At 35.2% G+C, this 27,950-nt stretch overlaps 1 protein-coding gene and 1 long non-coding RNA gene across 2 annotated transcripts in view; one reads left to right on the top strand and one right to left on the bottom strand.

Moving 5' to 3' along the window:
• LOC134754512 (uncharacterized) overlaps window positions 1–27,950 on the top strand; it is a 348,665-nt gene that overhangs the window by 154,287 nt on the left and 166,428 nt on the right. The window contains exon 2 of the long non-coding RNA XR_010128917.1: window positions 22,024–22,113. This is a non-coding gene — a long non-coding RNA (uncharacterized LOC134754512). The remainder of the gene's footprint in view (window positions 1–22,023; window positions 22,114–27,950) is intronic.
• The window catches only part of LOC134754266 (insulin-like growth factor-binding protein complex acid labile subunit), a 74,733-nt gene that overhangs the window by 2,147 nt on the left and 44,636 nt on the right, over window positions 1–27,950 (bottom strand). The window lies entirely within an intron of this gene.

Raw genomic sequence — 27,950 nt, 5'->3', positions numbered from 1 at the left:
AATATTTATTTATTACTTTGTGCAGTGAGCACTCGTTAAATTCAGTAAAACGTTAAAAAATGGTCCTACAACCTACCTATATATCTAAAAAACATAAATATATGAAGGGCGGAATTAATGAAAATTTAACTCTATCAACCATAGGGTTAAACAGAGAAATGGGGCAAAAAGCCCCAGAAGAAGAGGGGTAATTATTATTTTTATATACCTATGGTATTTAAGGGACTAAATGATTTAGGGACATGACATAACATTATCAACTACATACATAAGTATATAAGATAAATTAAATTGCTCATTATTCATCTTATACAGAGCGGTATGGAATTTATACAACACCGGTAAAATATTAGGTACCTATGCGGTAACTTCACCTAATTGTCGCTAAAATATCTGCTGAACCGAGCCAAATAAATCAACAGAAAAAACGCGCGAAAGTGTAAAAACTTGCTTAAACTCTGTGAGCGACTAACGAGATTAGAGCCTAGTGAAATATGCGGCCCGCTTTGTCCGCGGAATCCAAAACCCCTGAAAAATAACGCGCAGATAACAAAAGCCTTCTGACACGACGACTGAGCGTCATCCATTTTGTGAAATTCCAAAATATTCATTCGCACCTTAATGGAAAGCCTTCTTGTTTAGTTTTGTCACGTCTATGTAGGTATTTTCGCGGCACTTTTTTGCGTTATGAAAAATATTTCTAGCAAATCCCTTTATTGTATCAAACTTGGGTATTACAAAATTACAATTTCAGAAAAGATTTTTGTAGACTGTAATTATAATTATAATGTCGTGAACTCGTGATGGCGTATGACATTTTTATTCATCACACGTGCCTACTTCATACATTTGTACTGTTATACCTGCATGTCATGAATGATAAGTTATCAACGTTAACACATATTGACCGGAACATCAATAAAAACCTTAGATACCTACTTAATAAAAATACTAATAGAATATTATTATGTTTTTACTTAGTGTGATTTGACCGTTGTTCTATAGAACATTTAATACAATACTCAAATCTACTCCTCATTAGATATGCCTACTAGGTACTAATGGAATATTTTAAGGTGTCCGAATGTTACTTAAGAGCTTTTTCTACAATTCAGACAATAGACAGGACGATTACTATATGCATTTACGGCGATTATCTAGCATCTATGCGTCTCATAAAACTCCAATAAACACACATCATTTTAACCGTTTTCCAGGCATAGTACGATTTATCGACCACATACGCGCCAATAGATTTACAACTTTAGCATTCCGATTTAAGGTTCAAATTAGATTGCAATTTCGGGAAATGTGACTTGTCTTCAAATGAATCATCAAAGCTGGATTAATTTTAATATATTTTGGATTTTTTACTGTCAGTCATGACTTATTTGACAGATAACAGTAACAGTAACAGTAATGCATCTGCAGTTGGCATCCCAATGTCACCTAGACAAAACTACAACTGCAACTTCAGTAAAATCTGAAAGCATAACTTAGATAGAATAATTATAATAATTATCTTTATCTTTATAATGATCTAATCCATATTTTGATTTCGGCCAAACGCGCACTACGATTTTGTGTCGTGCGATAATTTTGTCGCAGAAATGCAACGTATGTGTTTACATGTCAGTGCGCGCATATACGACAAAAATATGTATTACAGCGCGATTCTAAAACTGTGTAGCAAAATTAAAATCGTAGTGCGCGCTTGGCCTTTCAACTAGCGCGAAAATTGTGTACTAAAGGGATTCTGGATTGATGCATCTGCATGAATCCAGAATCCCTGTTACCTAAATGTAACTTCATGGCTTTCAATGTAAATATTCGTAACTTAGCTTTAAAATGCATACTTAAGTTTTACTACATGTATACCTACTGCATTTATTATTAAGATTTATACCTAAATTAAAGAAAGAAGACACAACAAAAAATGCTTTAGGAGGTAAATAGAAAATGAATGCTTCGTGCCAAAACACATTCACCGCTCAGAATTCACTCAGTATGCTGATTAGAGGATAGTGTATTTACAAAACACCAGTCATGTGCAATGTACAGTTCTTTAGATATTCGCTTGTTACTATTTACCTCTGCTACTTTAAGCCCCATACTCCTCTAATATAAATGCCACCTGCTGGAAAATATATCAACCAGACATCCCACTGGCTGAAACTTCGCCCACCTTAAGACGTTAAATTCAACTAGGCACTTTAAACATTATTTTTTAAACTTGCGTTTTCCGTTATTATTTTTTAACACCTCTACTTTTCCATGAAAAAATAGTAGTAGCGGATGAAACAACGCGCAAAAAACATCTGCCAGCCTGAAATACTTTCCCAATTATAGACATAAATCTCTGCAGTTCGCATTCAAAAGTATATCTTACAGTCTAATTGTTCTAATATAGGTCTCTTTTTGTATACTGTTAGAGAAAGGCGTAGTCTGATCCGCTACTTTAGATTGACTGTACCAAAGGCGTTTATTAATAATTTATTCGAATTGTTACTCATTTCTTGACCTAACCTAAAGGGGCCCACTGATTACCAGTCCGCCGGATGATATCAGCCTGTCAGTTAGAACAAAAAGTTGACAGTTCCGAACAACTGACAGGCCAGAGACACACATAAAGACTGTACACGAAAAAACCCGGCCACGCATGATACCTATGGTAAATATTTTAAATGAATGTGCATTTCCAAGCAGCACTTTTTACACGACTGTTTATATTTTGTGGTTATCAAACTCCATAACAAAATTACAAACACAATATAACATTAGGTTGTCTGTGACTTTGAGCATTATATATTCCACAGTAGGTACTTACCTAAAATTTTTTGTCCACTGCACGGTCTTTTGTCAGTCTACCAAATTCTCCTGTTAAAAACATTTTGTTATTTTTAATTAGATAAGCCAAATTATACCTTATTAAATTATCTTTCTCTTTATTAAAGTATTCAGATTGAGATAGTTCTGAGGTGTTTTAACTTTGGCGAATTAGACTTTTTGTCCAAAAACTGCTTCCCATACGAAAACGACTTTCAGTGCTTGGAGTAGAAAGTTTTCCTTACTACCTTAAGTAGAAAAGTTTCAAACATTTTTTTTTGGTAAGACCACATCCTAATATGCACAAAACCGCTTGTAAAAATATAAACACAATTGTGGATTTGTAGCAGGAAGCGAGTGAAGATAAAAAAACTGGACAAAATTTAAAGATATGATGGTAAATATTCGGCGAAAACTCACACACGCCCATACATATGATTGTATTTAACTAGGGAACAAGTCAAATTATTTTTATGAAATATTTTTGATTTATGTTTTTTAAGTAGTCACACTATACTATATATAAATTTAACAGGACGTCTTGGTCACGTTTTCTTTAGTGTAGGTATGATATCTATTTTAGTTTATGATTGTATTTTTACTAAATAGTACTAAACAGTGTGGAGAGATAAGTCGGGCCCTGGAGAGAAACTAACTTAAATCCTTAAGCTGGCTCATTTTACTTAAAGGAGACATTCCTTTATTTTTTTAAAGAAACAAAACTGCATTCAAAGATTTTCTAAAACTCGCTTGCCTCGCCCGGGACTCGAACCAACTAAAGATAAAAAAAAAGCTATTTTATTATACTAATCGATAGTATTATTATTCAGGATAAAATTTCTCTAACAAACATTTGGTTACTGTTCACTTTCAACACTTCGTATGAAGTACACGCTTGCTAATTTATCGCTAAGTACCTTGTTGAAATCTTCGATAAGAAAATCGTTTAATGGTATAGTAATACCTCTAAACTTGCTATTATGAAACCGTTCAAGAGGTAAGGGTTGCGGTAGAAAATGTTATTAGGGGCATACACCACAACACTTTGCTGAAGGCTACAAGAAATTAATTTCAACGGCGACTAATTTTGTGTAGCCGGAACGAGGGGGCTCATTTCGAACAATTTATCAGTTAAATAATTTAAGTGTAACAAATTGATAGTAAAATGAAGTTAATGTTAGATTTAACGATTATTTTTATTTTTAAGACCAAATGTTTGTTAGAAATTTTTTATGCTGAATAATAATACTATCAAATAGTATAATAAAATAGTTTTTGTTTTTTAATTTTAGTTGATTCGAGACCCGGGCGAGGCAAGCGAGTTTTAGAAAATCTTTGAATACAGTTTTGTTTCTTTTTAAAAATAAAGGAATGTCTCCTTTAAGTAAAATGAGCCAGCTTAAGGATTTAAGGTAGTTTCCCTCCAGGGCCTGACTTATCTTTACACACTGTATACCGGGTGTTTCCTGTAATAGCAGCATTAAATTAAGCTGTAGGCTGTACTTCTCAAACTGACCAACATTTGTTTAGCAACTTTTAAAAATAACGTGTTTTGATTTTCATTACACTTTAAAGTTTATTCTAAGACAAGCAACGTTCAACACACAGATGGCAGCGTACATTGAAAATAATATTTAATTTGTATGAAAAAGGTATAGGTACTCTAAAAATTTCATAATTTTAAAAAGTTGCTGAACAAATGTTGTTCAGTTTGAGGCGTACAGCCTCCAGTTTAATTTATTGCTCCTGTTACAGGAAACACCGTGTATACATATTATTAAAATAAAATAACTGCTTGAATATGACCATTCGGTAAAAAAATATACCAGATTATGCATTTTATTCAGCCGGGTATATCGTGTACAGTCTTTATAGAACTACACATTATTCTTACTAATAATCTAATAATGCAGTATAAATGTAGTAAAACCAAAGATTAAGATAACACATGGTATAAGTGCCAAGACATACAAAAACGTGCTTTTCAGTCTCTACGGAGTTCTTACTAGAACTATTAAGAATAAACGGCTACTAGTTAAAATCCCGCTCGACCAATTTTACTTTCTTATCTTAGCTATGAGGGTAGGTATGAGGCTACCTCGCAACAATCTACACGTAAAGCTAGAGGGTACCTCGGATCCGCTGTAAACCTCTTAAAGTCTGCCGTTCTCATCTGTTTAAACCGCTTTGCTTTCATTTATAAATTAAAAGCAACCGTTTAAGTAGACAATAGGCCAATCGATTTATTCAGTACGAAGCTTGGTCAATTTGTTTCTTTGTTAAACAATGACGTCTAGTAAATTTTTCTTAAATTTTCAAATTTGATTGTTTATTATTTTATTACTTTTCAAATTTTTGTACAGCAAATTACAGACAGCGTCTCCGTTAGTTATATCCTCCAAGGTTATTAATAGAAAAATTATCTATTAAACATACTAAAAACAAACGACCTTTATATTGTTCAACCTTTGTTTGCAATTGTAAAGTTAAAATAAATGACATTACTGTTACACTTAGGTACCTACCAGATATTGTTAAGAGGATAGTGGAGGACCGCTTTTCCATACAAACGTAGTCCCCATTTTCCTCTCTGGCTATTGACATTATGGAAAATATATTTACACAATTTGATGTAACTATGTTAACCACATCTGTGCTCATTCGTTACATAACGTCAATATTTGTTTTACTTTGTGAACATGAAAGTTGGATGCTTGTTCCTCCTTGATGCAAAAACGGCTGAACGGATTTCGATGAAAATTGGCACACACGTTTATAACCTAGACATAGGACATGTACCTATATTGATTTGAAATTGATCCCCTAAAGTGGTTTATTTTATTTTTTATATATTAGGGGACAACTTACACAGATCAACCTAGCCCCAAACTAAGCAAAGCTTATACTATGGGAGCTAGGCGACGATATACATAGCTATATAGATAATTACATACTTATATACATATAAAACACCCATACCAGGATTCGAACCCAGGGCCATCGGCTTCACAGGCAAGGTCACTACCCACTAGGCCAGACCGGTCGTCCTGACAGACAGACTGTACGGAAATTTAGTACGTGATTACAAAAGGGGAGGGGGTGGAGGCAATATAACAACTTTCGGATGAATATGCTCACAGAGGTTAGTTTATAAATAACCTCTAGTTTTATGTTTAGTATGTTAACACTATGGCATCGTACTCCTTTGTAATATAATAAGGCGTAAAATGTAAACATTTCTTTGATGTAGACTGTCCAGCGTATTGAAATGGATACATTCATAAAGTGCCTACCTAAATATATTCGGTGATCCGTATTTTTTGACATTTATATTTTTATTCTAGAAAGTTTCTAGAGGTATCTTTTTATACAATTTTGGTATTTGAAGATCCTTTTGTGAAATTCTTATTATTAAGTTTGACATATCTATACGTATTTAGATTAAGGTAATATTTGTAAAACTTTGCAATTTAAAAGCGCTTGTTGCTAGGCTTATTTGAATAATGAATATATTGACTTTGACTGGCCATGCAATTTTGTTAGTATGTAGCTGCAAGCTGGGTGTACATGACTACGTTTCATGCAGATAGGGGATCTCGCCGCCGATTTCTGGATTGACCATGTTAATAGTATGTAAATATATGTAAGGGTTACCCGCTCACTTAATATAATCCGATATTATTATAATCACTAATTATCGTCTTACTTAGGCATGCAAATTATTCATGTCATAGATATTGTCTCAAATATATTGTAGGATAATTAATTTACACATGTATAAATACTAAGTAACTGCATTGTTGTCTGTACATTCGTTTGTTGTTTAGAATAAATTTTACATATATAAGAGCGATTATTGCATTAAGTACAAAAGTTATTTTGGATAGCATCCTACATCCTACACAAGTCTAAAATTGATCCTAAAGAGCCATCAACCCGAGGTCCCGAGCTAATCTACTTGCATTAAATATCTTGTTTTTAATTAGTTATTTGACATAATATCCATAGATATAGGATCTATAGGGGATTCAGCTTCATTATATAATGAGGCTGAATTGACGCTATAAATACTACAACTTTTAATGATGATGATACAAGTTGTATCTAAAATTAATATTGAAATAAATACTTGTTTATCATATAGGATTACCTACGTATTGCTATTGCAAGTTTTTTTGCAAATTAAAAGGTTTCAGTTCGGAGTCTTAGGAATGTAAGTAATAAGAAATATAGTGTATGATATATGGTATTCATAATTTCATGGACAAAATATCGTTTTCTCAGTTATTAAAAAGAACCGAAAGTTTAGTAGCGATAACCTGTCGAAGATAGGTAGGGTGCGTTGTAGGGTGTAAGACAAAAAATCGTCCCTATGCCGAAGCATTACGGACGACTCTTCATCTTACCCCGCATGAAAAACCCGTTCAATCTTAACCCAACGCATCCTACGTACCATCAGCAGCTTTAATAAATATAAGGCAGGTTGCCAAAGCAATAAATAATAAGTTAATAAATAATAACCGTCGCGATATGTTGTCGCCTCAAGTTAAGGCTGAACTTCGCCGAGTTCGACATTGGGGTTCAACAACTGGGCGAGTTTACACTTCACGGGATGCACCCGGAACTTGATCTATCTCTCTAAGACGACTGCGCTTAAATGCTTATAAAGAGATTATGCTTCGAAGCCTTTGAACTGGTAACGCTGCACTTAACTTACTTAACGTAACATTCGATAATCATTTTACCCTGCATTTATATATTATGTTCCAATGTTCACGCGTTTGTTAATTTTTATCTAGAAACATTTAGCAATTTGCAAAAATTGAATAGAAATACCCTAAACTTTTATGTGGGCAACTTTGGACATTGTTGCAACTAAGGAAGTCATGACGAATTTCTAATAAGTACGAATACCTCTTCTGCGGTAAACGACTTTGAAAAGTTTATAACGAGGTTCTTATCTCGGTTTATTTTTGGAAAGTTATAATTTTTTATGTAATTATTATAGTCCAGTCCTGATAGCGTTATTTGACACAAAGAACAGAGGGAACTCCTTGAATGTTTTCATTTCCATTCAAGTATATTTTTTTGATGAAGTAGAATTTAATGAAGTCCAGCACGGAACTCCTCCACGACAAGTGCCTACTGCCTACCTGCATTTTCGGCTATCCGTTTCCTCTGCTATGGTAACCAGGGATCGGAACCGGTTTTTTTGTGCAAAAAACTTGGAAATAACTATATATTTCGAATTATTTTATACTTTATATGAAGGACTCGGTTGTGTTTTTAGGTAACGACTTCGTATAATCAGATTGCCCAATCAGAAATGAAATAATTAACAAAGAACGAAAAATACCAGTTTCGTTTCCATACAAAAGACCGGCCAAGTGCGAGTCGGACTCTCGTTCCAAGGGTTCCGTACATTACATTATTTTTAACAATGTATTTTTTTTGTGAAACGTCAGTGAAATGTCTAAAAAACCCGTAGGGGTCGGTTAAAAACTAAGTAATTAAGTCCGATTCACGCTTGACTGCACATTACTAATAGGTTTTCCTGTCATCTACGGGTAAAGAACTATTTTGTGTATTTTTTTTTTCAAAATTTTAGATACTTTCGTACAGTACTTTCGGAGATAAATAAAGGGGGGAATGGTCATTTTTTACCTATTTTCTTGAGTAACTCCTAAACTTACACAGTCCTAAAATTATAAAATATATATACTTGAGATTTGAGAATCTCAAGTATATATTTTTATAATTTGAATTTTGCTCATTGTGAGCAATGAGCTCTTTCATTAGATATAACACGATATAGGTTAAAAAACTTTATTTTTTAATTTTCTCATTTACCCCCCAAAAGTGGCCCCCATGTTTACAATTTATTTGTTTACGTTACATGCCTGTCTTTGGGTCACAAATTTTCATAATTATGTGTACTAAATTTCAACTTAATTGATCCAGTAGTTTCGGAGAAAATAGGCTGTGACAGGCGGACAGGCAGACAGACGCACAAGTGATCCTATAAGGGTTCCGTTTTTTTTTTCTTTTGAGGTACGGAACCTAAAAATATTTAGTTATGGGCGTTTGGTAAAATTAGTGTTCCCTACGGTATATCTATTAAAACTATCTGGTATTGCCAACCCTTATTTTCAATGAATTCCAACACTACTAACGGGGTTTGTTGATTAATTTAGTTCACTCATAATTTATTTTTTATAAAGGTTAATGAGAAATAATTGTCTACGCTGTAGCAAAGAGGATATAATAAGATAGAGCGGTACTGTCATAGTAAATTTTGAAACCACTGTAAATTCACTGCCATCTATCGACATACTTTAAAACTAAAAATGAAGATTTATAAAAATACGTTAAAATGGATTTAAATATGGATAAATGATTTTTTATTTGCATTAATTATTTTTATATGATTTTGACCCATGTTCTTTCACTGATATGCGTTAAAATTATAAATAACAAACGAAACCGTCAATGCCCTTTATACGAGAGTAGGCCAAAACTAGTGGTGCCATCTGATCAAGAATCAAATTTTCGTGATTTTCGAGGCACGTTTTTTCCTTAGACTGTATCCATCTATTACAGAGTTATATCTATCTTTGGCTATATATTTAACGCGTTTTTGTAAACTGTACACAACTACATGCAAGAGGGGCTTTAGTTAATCTTTTTACCTTATAGTTTGATAAGATAACCACAAATTATTAAGGTAAAAGTGCTACTTGAAAATGTACATTCATTTAAAAGATTTACTACATCATGCGTGGCCGGGTTTCATCGTGTACAGTCTTTAAGTGGGATATGATACGAATGTATAAAACCTTTAGAGCCACTTGCACCATTCACTAATCCGGGGTTAACCGGTTAAACCTGGAGTTTCCATGGTTGCCAGTACAATTTGACACGGGATTAACGGTTTAACCGGTTAACCCCGGGTTAGTGGGATGGTGCAAGTGGGCCTTAGTCGAGGTAAAATCGTTAGTCAGTTACTCGTAAAATTAGTAAAGTATTTACCCAGCTTTAAACATTTTTCAATCCCTAATAACAGTAATAACTCGTAGAATAATCGGTATTCATTTAAGTAGGTTTAACGGAGAATAATGAGATTATAGTTCAACGACTGGCAAAGGGTGCAGGAGATGGAACCCGAAGTACCCGCATATGTACGTGATGCTAGAATGTGAGAAGCTTTTCTCATTTATCGACAGATAAAAACTAAGGTAAAGTAAACATACGATACGTATTGTATGTAAATACCAATTTAAACTGTTTTGAGACATACTAACATTAAATAATTTCACGGTTTAGACTCACTTGTTTTTAAACCCTCGCGCGACATGTTTGTGTACAGTACGCTAGTGTACAATTGTACGAGTATAATTTACAGCCGCCATCCGATATGCTGTATCAATGCACACTGTTAACTGTACATCGGTGAAGTGGACCTTCTGCCTTTTGTAATAAGGTCCACCGATGTACAGCTAGGTGTGTTGCCGTTTGTACATACGTACGTAAAGTATCTGAGCTCCACTCTGTCCTATTTTAGAATATATATATATTTTCATTTATTTATTAACAAAGCTTATACATTCTAAAAATTATGACAGCGAACAAAGCACCTAGGGCTTAACAGCCGCTATAATCGCTCTTATTTACTCTTAATATTATCTTATAGGTTTATTGTATACATTTTAAAAATAATAAATATTACAGGACAAACTATTATACTTATAACTTTGGTATAAAAAAAAGCCTTTAAAGCTGTTATAAGGTTACTAGCTTGCCCGCAATTTCGTCTGCGTGGAATAAGTAATTTGGGTACCTTAATTTTTAAACAAATCTGCTATTAAATCCATCCCGTTTTTCACCTCCAAATTGGTCCACTCTATAAATTTCCACCCCATTTTTAACACCCTTAAGGGATGATTTCGGGGATAAAAATTATTCTATATCCTTCCTCTCAGCTCAAACTATGCCCATACCAAGTTTCATCTAAATCGGTTCAGCGGTTATTGATTCCCCATATCCCCATACAAATTTCCACCCCCTTGAGGGATGAGTTCTGGGATAAAAAGTATCCTATGTCCTTCCCCGGGACTAAAACTATCTGTATACCAAATTTCAACTAAATCTGATCAACGGTTTAAGCGTGAAGAGGTAACAGATAGACAGACACACTTTCGCATTTATAATATCTAGTATATTAGTATGGACAAAGATAGATATAACTCCGTAATAGATGGATACAGTCTAAGGAAAAAACGTGCCTCGAAAATCACGAAAATTTGACTCTCGATCAGATGGCGCCACTAGTTTTGGCCTACACTCTTATAGAGGGCGTTGACTGTTTCGTTTGTTATTTATAATTTTAACGCATACCAGTGAAAGAACATGGGTCAAAATCATATAAAAATAATAATTGCAAATAAAAAAATAATTTATCCATATTTAAATACATTTTAACGTATTTTTTAAATCTTCAATTTTAGTTTTAAAGTATGTCGATAGATGACAGTGAATTTACAGTGGTTACAAAATTTACTATGACAGTACCGCTCTATCTTATTATATACTCATTGGTATGGATAACGCAAAGTCATCGATCCATTCCTAGTATATCTAAATCAAAAAGATAAAACGAAGCCCCTATAGAATCACTTTTGTCGGGCAGGCCATCGGTCGGCCGGCCTATCCGTCTGTCAAGACCCTTTTCTCGGCAATGGGCAAAGGTGTCAAGCTGAAATCAAATCCTAAGGCTACAACAATCCTTAAGGAATAAAAAATCAAGCATAAAGAAAGTTTTTTTTAAATCTTTGTTAAAAAGCTTTTATTATGTCGCTCAAGTATAAAGAAATACGAATTTTCTACAGTAACTATTTTAGTAGACAGACGGACAGGTAATAAGTGTCGGTCTACAATCTGTAAGTAGTACTTATCGTATTTATTGTGTAAGAGTCCCCCGCAAGCTCGGCCGAATTTCACCTTCCCGCACAAACGGAGTTTCGTTCTCTTTTTAAAACTTCATGTTGGATTGTAATGAAACTTTGCACATACAATGACATGAGGTATTATTATTACTATTGTTGGGATGTAGTGGGCCTGTGAGTGTCACGTCGACCAAGCAGTGATCTATTGTGACGGCCCTTTACAGTTCATTACTAATGCCCGTTGAGTCCGAGAAACCGTTTAGTAAGAAACTATTTTAAGGGAGACGGTCAATTAAGGTTCATACCGGGTGTGGCCTGTAACAAGAGTAAATAATTTAAACATACAGTAGCGGCAAACAATCTATCTACTGCTATGTTTTGCAGGCATTCACTAGAAAATTCATGAAATTAGACTAGTATACGTATAGGTATATCATGTAAACAATGATTCTGTCATCATCACGACCATACACGGTGGATAAAAAATATAAAAGCATTCCCGTCTCCAGGGAGGTTTTGGGATTATACTGAGCAACTTTTACTTGGGACCAACCCCGAAATCGCGAAAAAAAATTTGGCTATTTCATACATTTTGGCTGGTCAATTTTCTATGGGAGGGTAAAAAAATTTTTCGCGTTTTCGTGGTTGGTCCCATAGTAAATGTTACTCAGTGTAATCCAAAATCCTCCCTGGCAACGGGAATGCACTTATTTTTTAGCCACTCTGTATACTTACATCCTACAGCACGTGGCAACGTAAGCAACCACGTTAGCACAATGCGGATTGGGGACTTCACACACCCCAATTAATATATGTTATAAAACAAAAGAAACGAAAGAGGTATGTCAGGATCGTAGCAAATGGAAATCCGTGGTCTCTGCCTACCCCTCCAGGAAATAGGCGTGATTAGGTATATGTATGTATGTATAAACCAAATATTTTATTTCTTAGTTAAAAAACACTTAAAATCTAATCTTACCAACAATAAAACCTGGATGGATCGTTTTTTCTGCCTTGTTAGCCTCTAGTTTAAAAATTAAATCGCATCATTACATTCATTACTTTACACTTTAGTACCCACCGGCCTACCGCGAAAACTCGGGCCAACTAATTATTTTCAAAATGAACCCTAGCTTAATAGAAATGTCGTTTTCATACGCCCCTATATTGTAAATTTCATCGAAATTGCTCGAGCCGTTATTGAGACATTATTAAAAATTATATGCAAATGTATCTGAAAAAATATGATACATTATACTTACTCGTAATATGATTATATGTGATTATGCCGCTAACTGTCATACAAATTAAATATTATCTTCAATGTACGCTGTCATCAGTGTTATTCTCAGAATAATAAGTAAAGCATAGAAGCCGGGCAAAAATAAGAGCTTAGTAAAAGGTATCGTATTCACAACACGCTATTACTTTTTGTCTATGAGTGAGTGAGACAACAATCCGCAAGTTCTTTCGTTTTTTTCAGCATTGTCATAAGATGAACTGAGGAAAATGTCAAATGGTTGTAATATAATCCAGCCAAATAAAATATGTTCGTTATTTCACAGGTAGGTGTCAACTGTAAAAAATTTACATAGTCGTATTAAATTAGTTCAAATATTTCGCGGTCATCTTGCTGAGATCTTACTGATTTTTAATTATATTATTTATATTCCTATAAGATTCTTGAGAAACGTGCTAAGTTATTATTTGTTAGGTCGAAGTTTCCCATCTGACAATGTCTTGTGTAATCAAGGGCTGTAAATCGCATAAAGGAAAAAAATACGCATGAACCGGTAACCTTAAATCGGTGTTTTGTTCAATTTTGATGAAATTAATTTATAGGACCTGACCTAAACATTAAAATCAGTTTGTTGTTTATGTAATTATTACTTGAATTCGATTCTTTATATAATTTTCTCCTAACTATGAAAGGTTATATTTTTGGCATAGTGATGTACTGTGTTTTCATCGACCTCGGTACAATAACCAATCGACAATCATAGCTTTATAAAGTATAATACTAAAAAAGACACGATTGATCATTGATAAAACATAAAAATTAGATATTCATATATCTAAAATTTCTAATCGTTCGCCAAATTCAGGGCCATAAATGATAATTCATAAAGGGTGAGAATTTAAACATGTAAGTACTGAATAGGTAAACCAACAGGTTCATTTCTGACATTTTTATATTTAGTCAGACAAGAAAGTGGCCTTTAATTGCATAGTGAATCACTATTAGTGATAGAGTCGAAAAGTGATAAACCACTTTCTTGGCTTACTTACTTGACTTATATACAAGATTGTTATCGCGCGTGTGTGCTTTACCCACGATGTAAAGTCGTGTGTGCTTTACCCATGATGTAAAGTCTGTATTTAGTAATGCGTAGTTAGTCGTTTATCTTGCATCTAGTAAGTATTTCAAATACTATTCCCAAAAGCATCATGTATGTGATATTTAAAAATTTGACTTTCTAGTATCTTGTATTTTAGATACTTTTTATAGGGTATCTTATACATCTGGTCATGTGTATGTCAACTGCCTTGTAAATACCTATTATCTATGTAGTTAGATCAAGAAAAGTCTGCAACGATTTTGATAGCACATACCATGCAAGTTTTATTTTAAACGGGACAAATTGACCTTTAACACGCTCTACGGAATATTTAACGACCACCGCATTTCAATACAATATCTATTTATACTGTTATTTTGCGGAAGGGTCTCTTGGTATCATGTATTATTTATTTATTCCTTTGTTAAGAGGAAAGGGACGGCCGCTTCTCCTTACAAACGTAGTCCCCATTTTCCTCTCTAGATATTGACATAATGGAAAATATTTTTAGATATTTGATGTGTACTTACTAACCATAGCTATGCCCCTATGTTTGACTAATTCTATTTTTTGATTATTGTAAAAATTAGGAGCGGTAAACAGATTTCATACAAATTTTTACATCCTCCTAACTTAATAATTAAAAATTCGAAAAAAAAACAAACGTAGCCTGTATCATATACAATCAATATGGCAATTTATGATTTTCTTAGTGTGATTATGGAAAATGTTGACAAGAGAAAGCCAGTGTGCGCACTTTGTACCGACATGGCTAAAGCATTCGATTACGTAAATCATAGTAAACTACTATCTAAACTTAGTCGATATGGCATTAGGGGAAACGCATTGGATCTTATTAAATCTTATCTAAGTCAGAGACAACAATACACGGAAATATCTGCAGTATGTCCTAAAAGAAAGAGGGAATATAAATATGTGTCACAGAAACAGTACGTCATGTCCGGCGTCCCCCAAGAAGTGTGCTAGGTCCGCTTCTGTTCCTGGTATATATTAATGACCTTCCTAATGCTATTCGTCATCATATGGTGCTCTTTGCTGAAGACAGCACCTCAATTATTTAATGTGATAATTTGAATGATTATAAACATGACATTAGTAGCGTATTGGACAGTATAATTGAATGGCTAAATGAAAATAATCTACTAATAAACTTAACAAAGACGAACTTAATGCACGTCCGACAACGAACACAAATTATTTACATGGACATAAACTACAATGACACAAAAATAGAGAATGTAGAGGTTACAAAATTCTCAGGGTTAATGATTAACGACCAGCTTAACTGGAAATATCATATTGAGTATATATGTAAAAAGCTAAGTACATCGGCCTTTGCATTATTTAAATTATCAAAAACTGTTAACCGCGAAGCAATGATAACGGCTTATCATGGTCTTGTAGCTTCGTTGTTAAGATATGGCATCATCTTTTGGAGCAACTCAGTTCATAAAGAAACAACCTTTAAAGCGCAAAAGCGTTGTATACGATCAATGTGCGGACTAAAAGTCAGAGAGAGCTGTCTACCTTTCTTTAAGTCACTTAAAATATTAACACTGGCGTCGTTATACATACTTGAAGTAGCTATATTTGTCAAAACTAACCTAAACTTATTCAGCAGTGTTTCGATAGGCCGCAGATTCCCAACACGCCAACAATATAGTCAGAATCTGAAAACTCTGCAAACTCTTTGGTATGGCACCGATAATATTTAATAAAATCCCAGACAATTTTAAAGTACTTGACATATATGAATTCAAAAAACAGTTTACTTCGTATCTTATTGACAAATGCTACTATGTTATTAATGAATACATAAATGATGATAGGCTCAGACTTATATTAGAATTGTTAGACTATTAATCATTTTTTCCCATTGACATTATAACTTGTTGAAAAATTGTAGTATAAGCATGCGTTTATTTGATGACCGCACGAGACAATTTTGTACACCTGCATAGTGGGTAAAACAAAATAAATGAACTGAACTGAACTGAACTCAACCGATTGTATCAAAATATTTTTAATAATGTTATTATCCAAGAGAGGAAAATGAGGACTACGTTTGTATGGAAAGGCAATTTCGTACGGGTCCTCCACTTTCGTCTTAAGCTTTGTAGATTAAGGGTCGGTTACACCAGACTGTTTGTCATTGTTAAAGAGTTCGCTAAATTTTATTGTATGGAAAGTTTCATAGTAAACCGCCGCGGCGCGCCGGGTGACGTTGATCAATCTGTCAAGTGCGGATGGTGCAACTGGCACTAAGATGTATAATGCAGCTTATAGAATTGGATTGGCTTTGTTTGAAACAATCGATGTTTTGCCATTTATTTTATAAACTGAAAGGTCAAAGGAATCCCCGCAATAACTAGATACACAACAATGTCATCGTTTCTAAAAAACAGTTCCTGCAAAGTTTTTTCAGTTCACTTCAGATTAAAGTTTGGTTTATTTCAAAATATTCGCAATATTAATACGGAACTATTTAATAATACGGCTCGAAGAATCTAGAGCGACTGTTTCGATAATGATGACGGTGCCATAAGTTGCGAAGATATAATTGGGCGATCTGAGTTATTCAAATTACTTTCAAAATTCATTGTTAGTTTCAAAGAACGGCCATTATCTAAAAAAAGTTTGGGTAAATTATTAAATCTTAAACTTTTCTCATCAGAAACGCCTTCAACATTGTTATCGGATATTTTAATCTTTTTATTATTTCTATTGCAAATACCTTAGCTGACGGCAAGTCAAAAAGTAAAAAGTATTAAACATTTTCATTACATTTTTACGACAGTTTTATGAGTCAATTTTCCATTCCATATTTCAAGGCTCAAAACTAATAATATGTTTCGGCCTCAAGTGACCCCTAGCCCCCCTAGGACTCCTAGCAATGACCAACATGGACAGACAAACCTCGATACGCAATGCGATCAGATTGTAAAATCGAATCTTTTGCGGTTGTATCATGGTCGCATTTTTATCACTTGTCATGTCATGTGTCTCTTTTGCACTTACATACTTGTTAGAACGTGACAGGCATGATGACAGATGATAAAAAAACGATCATCTTAGCCCTTCTGGTATCAGAGATGAAAATTATTGCCTTACGAACCTGAAAAATCACGACACTTTAGTAACATTTTGAGTAATCCCGGTTTTAAAATTTGGAACCATGTCAAAGTGTATGGTAATTCCGTGACCAAGTCTTTTTTAACTAAAAAAGTTGTGTTACATCTAATATTATACAGTGGTAGCAAAAGATATAACTAATAGTTCATTGAGAGCTCTACATTATGAAATGAAAATCTCATTTTCCGAAAAAAGTGACTAGACATGTTCTTTCCGTGTACACTTCAAATGTAAACTCACACATGTCGTCACGTTACATTAATTTAATCTTGATCAAAAGCGAAAGGTCCTTAACACGTTCACTACGGTAGGGGGCCGAAAGACCCCATGCAAAGTATGGTTAATTGCGAGTTACGCTAATTGCCACAGCGAAGGTGTTAATACTCCAAATATCTGCCGCTGTCACCCGAGTTCAAAAAGAGACAATGCAATATTAGCATTATATGACCCCATTGGTCAATACGAACTTGTACAAGTAAACTTGAGCTTTATGCAGTGTGCTTAAGGGTTCTAGTGTACCTTCGAAGAAAGATATTCCCGTGATAGCCTCACGATCACGTATTTTTACACAGCGAGCGAGCAGCGAGCGACACGGGCCCGACTGTCACGTGTCTGACATGGAATCCACTGACCGTAAAGGCGGCAAATCGCTACCCAAATCTCCGGCCGTACCCTGTTTTATAGACAACGTTGACAGGAAATGTAATTGTAAACGTACGGATGGCTTTACTATTTACTGGTCAACACCAAGTTTCATCTGGTCCCAACTGCCTGCCATTACCGACATCAAAGATAGATATAACTCCGTAATAGATGGATACAGTCTAAGGAAAAAACGTGCCTCGAAAATCAAGAAAATTTGATTCTCGTTCAGAGGGCGCTACTAGCTTTGGCCTTCTGTCGTATAGATGGCGTTGACGGTTTCGTTTGTTATTTAACAATTTTAACGCATATCAGTGAAAGAACATGGGTCAAATTCATAAAAATAATTAATGCAAATAAAAAAAATCATTTATCCATATTTAAATACATTTTATCGTATTTTTATAAATCTTCATTTTTAGTTTCAAAGTGTGTCGACAGATGGCAGTGAATTTACTGGGGTTACAAAATTTACTATGACAGTACCGCTCTAGTATAAGTTACTCTATGCCGACATATACCGACGATACCCTGGCGCACTATACAGTCTATTCACATTATTCTGTGTGTGTGTGTGTGTGTGTGTGTGTGTGTGTGTGTGTGGCTTACCTTTCCTACATTATTTTAATATGAATAATCAAAAATTACATTTAATAGACGTACAAAGAAGTTCATTGACTCAAACTGCTAGGAAGAGCGGTACAACTTTATAATGTTATAAATCGTAGGTACATGCAACCGCATTACACATGAAAGTTCCTCCGCCAAACTTTCTTAAAATAAATACATTGCTTAAAAGCTATCTCGGTAGTAGTTTTCTTAGCTTGTTAGCTAAGAAACAAAGAGTTTTCTTTAATTAAAAAGTTGGACTAGGCGTTGGCTGTTAAGCGGCAGTTTACAAATAAGGCACCCTATTCCTTTCCCATAATGCAGCTGAGGATGATGCATTATTCATATAGTTGCCGGTTAGCTAATAAATATTCCGTATACTACTTATAAAAAGGAATCCACGCGCAGGTCGTTCGGTTCGAGTTTTGATGGCTCCTTAAGTTTTAGGGGAACCGAACAGATAGCGCTACTCTATCATGGTAAGCACATAATTACCTATTCTGAACCTCACCACCCTTTACAATATTCATGCGGCCGACAGAATAGTTTGGTGCAAAGTATACATAAAAATGTTTATTATTATTTTAACCCAACTATGTACTTAAAGAAAAGGCGGATATCCTCAAATTTATTTTTGTTTATGATAAACTTGTTACCTCACAGCTCCGTCAAGTATCTGGGGGCCTAGTCAAGATGATAGGTACTTGTACATCGAAAAACGCCAAACGAAAAGATAAAATGTATTGGTATGACAGATGCTATGAAAGGTCACGTGACTAATATTTCTATACTTTATTTGTTGTTTCTATTTAGGCCAAGAAATAAATGCCCAAAAAAAGGTATAGAGGGAAATGCTTGGAACACAATTTTTGACTTCTTAGTCTTGTTCGGAGTAGTTAGGAGGTAAACATATCAAAAGTCCCCGGCCATAACCTTGGTGCTGGGGGGGAGAGGGGGGTTGGAAGGTTCCAATTTTCGGTTTCTCGATTATATCTCGGAAACTATGCGTCTGAGCGACTTGGCCACTTATACAAAATGAAAAGAAATTTAATTTGTTACAAGTTATATTCATTCAAGTTTTTCAATATCTTGTTTAGTTTTTGAGATATCCGCTCTTGAAGGTTTATTAGGGCTCTCATTTTTATCTTGATTATCTACATCAGTGAAGCTGCTAGGCCGGGTTTGGGATCGTTTTCGTTTAATGCTGAATTCATTTATGGTATCAACATTGACACCATTCCTAAGTAAAAACAAAATTTAAAAAAATGATTTTTTATAAAACTCTTCTTTACGCTTAAACCGCCGAACCGATTTCGTTGAAATTTGGTATAGAGATGTTTTAGTCCCGGGACAGTACATAGGATAGTTTTTATAATCAAAACCATCTTTTAAGGGTGTGAAAAGTGGGGTGGGAATTTGTAGGGGAATCAATAACCGCTGAACCTATTTAAATAATATTTGGGATGGTCTACATGTTTGATTTAGTTGATAATAATACCAAACATAACTTAAAACCTAAATTTAAACAGTATTAACCTCAGGAATTCAACTTCGGCGAAGAAGCTGAATTACCCTCACACCAAATTTCACACCTTCAATGTATGATTTTTCAGATAAAAACTATATTATATCCTGTCTCGGAACTTAAAACACCTATTTACCAAATTTTAACTAAATTGGCTTCGTCATTTTTTCTTTAATATATGACATCTATTACAGTTTTTAATTTATATATAGTAGTGTGACTACTTAAAAAAAACACAAATCAAAATATTTAATAAACTAATTTGATTTGTTCCCAAACTTGTTCATAGATTAGTAATAGTCAAGGTATTATGTCATTATTTCACGATATATCCCTTAATAAATAATAATGATTGTCTCGTATGGGTATCGAACGTCATTGTTTATAACACCTATTTGAAAAAATATTGATTAACATAATTTGTACGATCGTTCCACTGACTACATTTTAGTCTAAAACTATAGGTACATCTACTGGGCTATATATAATTAAAACGCTTATTTCCATTAATATTTACAATCAGTTTACAAAACAACATTAGAATTAGGTAATTTACAAGGTTGACAAATTCAAATCGGCAACGTAGGTTTCGTCAGATGGGTATAATATAATATAATCCACAACAGGCGTCAGCACACACAAACAATAAAGCTATCCGCAACAGGCTTCGTCATTATCCCTTATGTTAATTAATTATTAAAATAATGTAATTTGTGAACTGATAATATTATAATATAGCGCAAAAATAGTACCAAAGAGGATATAATAAGATAGAGCGGTACTGTCATAGTAGATTTTGTAACCACAGTAAATTCACTGCCATATATCGACACACTTTAAAACTAAAAATGAAGATTTATAAAAATACGATAAAATGTATTTAAATATTATTTTTATGATTTTGACTCATGTTCTTTCACTGATATGCGTTAAAATTGTTAAATAACAAACGAAACCGTCAACGCCATCTATACGACAGTAGGCCAAAGCTAGTAGCGCCCTCTGCTCGAGAATCAAATTTTCTTGATTTTCGGGGCACGTTTTTTATCCATCTATTACAGAGTTATATCTATCTTTGATAGTACATTACTACAGAGGCTGGGAAGTAAGGGGTTGCCGGCCGAATGCATATAGACTGGATGGATGAGAATGGATAGTAGGAGGCCGACAACCTCTTTTCACGCCGATGTATGTATAGTGCTTTTCTCAAACATGTAATGAAATAAATAAAGAAATCTCCACGAAATCAAAGTTTTATTTCTAAAGAAACTAAAAGTAAACTAAATGTAAACTGGGCACAAAATATAACTACCACCTGTACCTATATCTTTATCACACGTGTCGTATATTTTACACATGTAGTTTGTCAATTTATTACACAAATTTTCAAGATATATTTATGTATGTGATTTTTTCTCCTTGCATCCGTCTGATTGTCGTTTTAGCCACATCACTAAGTTTACATAGTGTTTTATGTTGATATTATGCTTCACATACAGCGTTGCATGGAGTATATTCCCACAGTGTTGACGATTTTATACTTACATTCAGTTCTTTAAAATATGCCACTAAAACTTTCTGATAAACTGTGAGCATTTTTCTTAGTTTTTCAATTTATAAAATTGCCTTAAGCACCCATATACTTCGCCTTTGATTTTGACGGCAGCAAGTGAATATTACGCAAAAATCTGCGTAGAGGGCGTCAGTACTTCAGTAGCAAAAATCGAATGTTCGGTTTCTGCCTCTCTGTCACACTTGCACATTCGATCGATAGAGAGGCAGATAACGAAATTCGATTTTCGCGTTTCGCGGTAGGCTACCTGTAAACAAACCGCCTTGATGCATCAATGTCATAGTGAAAACATGTCAAAAAACCGGCCAAGTGCGAGTCGGACTCGCGCACCGAGGGTTGCGTACATTACATAATTTGAACAATGTATTTTTTATGTGAAACGTAAGGAAAGGTAAATTGCGGTTTACTATTTAGGACGTATTAAAAAAAAACTACTTACTAAATCTCGTTCAAACCAATTTTCGGTGGAAGTTTGTATGGTAATGTACATCATATATTTTTTCAGTTTTATCATTCACTTATTTTTGAAGTTACAGGATTGGGGGGTACACATTTTACCACTTGGAAGTGTCTCTCGCGCAAACTATTCAGTTTAGAAAAAAATTGAATTAGAAACCTCAATACCATAATTTATTGTTTTTTTCTATTTTTGTGTGAAAATCTTAATGTGGTTCACAGAATACATCTACTTACCAAGTTTCAACAGTTCTTATAGTTTCAGAGAAAAGTGGCTGTGACATACGGACGGACGGACAGACAGGCAGACATGACGAATCTATAAGGGTTCCGTTTTTTGCCATTTGGCTACGGAACCCTAAAAACTGTTAAAGGCATAAATAGTATGTGTATAAGTTACTCTATGGTTTAGAATGTGCACTAGTGCTGCACTCTGGCGGCAGAACATTGCAGTAATACTCCCTATTCTGCTTCCGGTCTCAATTTTGTAGGAGTATAATTATCATTTCATTTTTCGTCGGAACTCATATAAATAACAATCAACAACGCATAATAAATCCAATAAAATAGAATTACACAATGAAAAATGTTCAACTTGCCTCCAAAACGATTAAAAAAATGCTAACTGTGTTTGAGTAGACATTTTTACCGCTAATATATTTAAATGAAATATTTTTAATGTGTATTTGTGTAGTTTAATAATAATAATAAAAAATGCTATACTTACCAAGAGGAATCCACTACAAATATTGTATATTGTATTGTATTGTTTTTTTTTAAATGCAAAATGTCATAACGAACCAAAAAGCAAATATTGCTTACAGTTTTTTTTATGGCTAGAAAGATATATATATATATGAAAGTAGGTACGAGTATATGTTATCGAAAAGTGTAGTTTTGTATTTCTTATGTGTATTTATCGTGATGTGACGTGATTGTGTCCTTTTTACAAGCTTGACCAAACTTGAGAAATGCATTGTAAGATTTACGAGCATTTTATGCTCAGATTCCGGAGCAGGCCAACAAAAATGTAATTTGTCTAGGGGGCTTTTCTGGCTTTGAGAAGCGATCTGCGGAACGGATAGGACACGTCTAGTGCCGCCGACCGACCGCGCCCATCCGAGCTTCGACGCGGTACTTGCCCGTATTTGATATATATATATATATTACACCACTTAAGAGGAAAGAGGACGGCCGCTTCTCCATACAAACGTAGTCCCCATTTTCCTCTCTGGATATTGACATTCTGAAATTCTACGTAGATTTTTTTATTAATTAAATAATTAAGAGCGAAATACAGATTTCATAAAATAAATTAAATGGTCCTAACCTAACTCTTATAATAATTAAAAATTCGAAAAAAATCAAACGTAGAGATAGCGTAAAACGTAGCCGTGGTTGATATACAACAAATGGTGTCAAAATATTTTCAATAATGTTAATTTCCAGAGAGAAAAATGATGACTACGTTTGTATGATAAGGCGATTTCGCGCGGGTTCTCCACTTTCGTCTTAACCCTTAATGTTCGGTTCAAACATATGAAACTGACATACTTGCCATATTTTTCTATATTAACTGACACACTTAAATCAAACTTTATACCTACTTGATCATGATCAATGGACAACTGCTTCAAACAGGGTCAGTTCTGACCTCAAATTTTCAAATCTAGAAATACTGTAAACGTACCAGATAAAAAATTTACTGATTATGATTATTGCACGTTTTTACTTATGTACCTATCTATATATCTGATTCAATCCTATCCTCTCACTTGCTTTTTGTAGTTGTAGCTACTTTAGCTACCAGTCTCCACACTTATTACCTAAACAAGTTTCTACATTGAAGAATAGTGAGCGGTTTATATACGCTAAATTCGAAACGCTTCGCGGTGTCTTAGCTTAGCTTGAGCTAAGGTATTTCTGTAATTAATTAGGTATATATCCGTAATTTCGCTGTTACAATCATGTACTTACTCCCATTTAAAAAAAAAGTCTCAAATGGATCTAACCAGATTAGCCACCCCGTGTTATTAAATCACGCAGCATAATATATGTGCTCAAGGAAAATGTTGCAATTTTCCCTTCACATAAACAAGCGAAACTCATCAAAATGTTTATTATCCAATCTGCGCCTCTCGTCTACCAGAGCCTTACATTAAGGTCAGGTTTTCGCCAGCAGCAATAATCTGTCTTGATCTGCTTGAAAAAAATGTTACAAAAAACATTTTTTTTATTTATTACGAAAAGGCAAGCATTTGACCGCAATCTCACCTGATGGTAAGTGCCGATGCAGTCTAGGGTGGATCATGCTTACCTAAAAGATGTCTATTCACTCTCGATTTAAAAAGATCCAAGTTATAGTGGACTGAAAATAGATTAGCAGGAAGGGAATTCCACTCCTTAGCCGTTCGCATGATAAAGCTGGATGCATATAGCGCTTAGTGCGAAACAGTGGCAGAGTAACGACGTAAGGGTGAAACGCGAGTCCGCGTCTAGTCCCACGGTGGCAGAATGGAGATGGGGGGATTAGATTATGTAATCCCATCGCACACTCCCCGAAATGTATCCTGTAGAATACCGATAAACAAGCTACCTTTCTACGGTGTTCAAGGCTCTGCAGTCTAGCCTCTACCAATCCCGCATCTCCAATAAGCTTCCTAGCGCGTTGTCTATGGAATCTAAAGCGGCTAACTGGTATTTGGCAGATCCATCCCAAAGGTGGCTGCAGTACTCCATACACGACCGGACTTGAGCTACGTAAAGCTGAAGAAGCTGCCCCGGTGTGAAGTACCGCTTGACCTTAGAGAGGACGCCCAATCGTCTAGCTGCAGATTTGGCCAGAGATTCAATATACGCCCCAAAGCTCAGGTTAGATGAGATACTCATGCCAAGTAGCTGAAGATGGTTGGATCCCGGAAAGTCGGAGTCAAACCGAAAGGACTCCGTTTTGCAGAGAACAGACACGCCTGCGTTTTGGTTGCGTTGAATTTTACCAGGTTAGCGTCGCCCCAATCGGACACTGTCTTAAGTGTCAAATTCAGACGGTCCACCATAGCTCGTCGGCAAGATTGGACCTCATCTTTTTTGGCCCGAGCATTGGAGAGGTATCTGTCCACGACAGTGCTATCATCGGCATATCCAAAAGTATCTGGGACTAGCATGTCGTTTATATGTAGCAGAAGTAAGGTCGCAGACAGAACAGAGCCCTGAGGAACGCCGGCGTTAATAGTCCATTGGTCAGATGTGTAGCCATCTAACACCACTCGAATGGAACGTTCGCTCCGGAAATTCTCAATCCAGTGGCACAGGCCAACTGGTATCCCATATGCTGGAAGCTTGCTCACCAAACTTGCGTGCCAGACCCGGTCGAATGCTTTAGAGACATTGAAAGATACTGCAAGGGCTTCACCATGCCTCTCAATTGCCTCGCTCCAAAGATGAGTAGCATGCACCAGAAGATCTCCAGTCGAACGAGCCCCGCGGAAGCCATACTGAGTCGCTGAGTAAATCGTTATCCTCTAGGTATGATTGGAGCCGCATATTTCTTATACTATGTATTTGCTTGTTCTAAACTCTGTTTGTACGTTTTATGCTTATCTTAACAGAGGTATTTCTTCATTGAGTCATAATTATTTTGGCACGTTATTTAAGAGCGCTCCGACAAGAAAAGTCGTAATATTGTAAAATTGATAATATTCCTCGATGAAATTAAGGACATTACGCTCATTATTAGAAACAAAGAGTAGGTACTTGTTCCAGTAAGAGCGTCTTCTTATCTTTAGGAATACAGTTTTAATATTAGAAAAGGGCTAATTTTTTGTTTACGAAAAACCGCGTGAAGCACTGAATTGTGAGCTCTTATTTGTAAATTTTGACAAGTTTACTCTGTATATAAATTATAAAGTGAAATAGATAACATACACTATTATATTAGACCGGGCTCTCAGTGAAGTTCCGTTTGCAAAAATAGCGGACCGCAGTTGGACTTCCGATCCTTGTAGTGGGGTTCCTAGGCTCCTAGAAACCCGATGTTGCCGGGCTGAAAAGTGGTGCCGTTACCCCCACCAGCCCTTTGAATTTCTCCCGTACAAGTCTCATACATTCGCTATCGAAAAAATCTCACCTTTTGCACAAATCGGACAAATTTGAGTCTACCTCTTAGCATAATTAACCTTACCTAATTAATATTGGTATCAGTTTAAAGAACGTTTAATTACCTCTACCTTGACGTATTTTTTAGTTCCAAAAAGTATTATTTATATGAGGTTTAGACTTTAAAAAAAGTTGCAAATATAAGTTTGAAGGGCCTAGGTTATGCATGTTTGCAAAAGCACATTCTACCTTAAGAAATGTGCAACATAATAGAAATATTTTTTAGCATTTTTATATGTAGTTTTTGAACCACTGGATAACCTGATAAATGGCAAAACGGCTGAATTCACTTGGCATAAATATATTCCACTACCCAACTCATATTAGAACTATAGTGCGCGATTTTAACTGGTACAGCACAGTAGCATACAGTAGTTTCCATTATTGTTGATTATTTTCTGGCTTTAGTTATTAAACGAGCATTAAACACATTGTTGTTAAGGAACCCTGGTCTGGTCGGTGGATAAGTATTATCTGACCATTTTCAAACCATTCTTACGATAATGAAAACGCGCGACCCGGCAAACAATTATTTTCATATTTTTTTTCAAACATCTTAAATTCATAAGAATACATTTTTTTGTAACCAATAGCGTTCGGACCCCACGGGCCATATTATGTACTTATTAACACTGCGCTATAAGAAAAGATTTCTTACAACAGCTTTGGGATGTTTGATAGTAATTCGCGGCGCTGTTAACAACATCGATTATACTATAGGTGGGTACAAGGCACAAGCGCTTTACCTGCGTGCCTAGTTATTCGCCCCTCTTGATTCGTGGCGTGACAATTTATAGCCTATACAGTTCGTGCAGAACTTTAACTAAAGTTTTTAAAAGAAAGCTATTCCAACGATTTGGGAAAGGAAGATTGAGTATACAAACAACATAAATATAATGAATCATACCTATAGTAGGGTGGCCGAACAGGCCTTAGGTTACTTTTCGCTCATGTCGTCTCGGACATGGGTATATTTGGTATCAGTACATTCAGTATGATCGAATCGCGGGTCTTCTTGCACTCCCCCTTTCTGGGGGTGGGAGGGGGCCATTACAGGGCGGGGCCCTTTTTGGCTGTGTCTGGCGCGTGTCGTGACGACGGCACGGTCTGTTGTTGCCAACTATGTTGGCTCTCTTCTTGTTTTATTCTTCTTAGTTAGTACAACTAATCCCTTAAATGGCCAATCTGCATCTTTGTGGGTCTTCGGGGGCTACTCCTGCGGCACGAGCTCTCGTGGTTGGGCTCGCTGCCGGCGGGCATCTATTAGGGGGCGGGCATGGAGGGGGGCTATCTCCTTGAGAAGCTGGTGATGTGATGAGTTCGGCGCGGTCAGTATGATGTCCTAAATACAAATATATGAGATGACAAGCGCGAAAGTGATGGAGGTTGTTGCTGTGACGTCATAAAGTCAGCAGTACGAGTAGAAAGTTTTTTACTTTTTTTTTGTAAACATACCATGTGGGGTACCAAATGAAAGGGCTTTGTGAGTAGATCACAAATATATAACATACTGTAACATTTTTACTACTTGGTCTAAAAAAATTAGCAAACGTTCAAAAATTTCAGAATGGACAGTTGACTTTGAACTGCTCTAAATTAAAAATGACTGAAAGGATTATTCCAAAATACATACCAAGTGACTGTGAATATCTTCCATATAATGTTAAAAAATAATTTACCAGATATATCAAAAAATAAGGAAAGTACAAGTTGAAAAAAGTATAATTTTC

Source organism: Cydia strobilella, chromosome Z (assembly GCF_947568885.1).
Source record: "Cydia strobilella chromosome Z, ilCydStro3.1, whole genome shotgun sequence".
Classification (NCBI taxonomy): domain Eukaryota; kingdom Metazoa; phylum Arthropoda; class Insecta; order Lepidoptera; family Tortricidae; genus Cydia; species Cydia strobilella.
The sequence above is the reverse complement of the archived record's forward strand: the minus strand, read 5'-3'. Positions and strand labels throughout refer to the sequence as shown.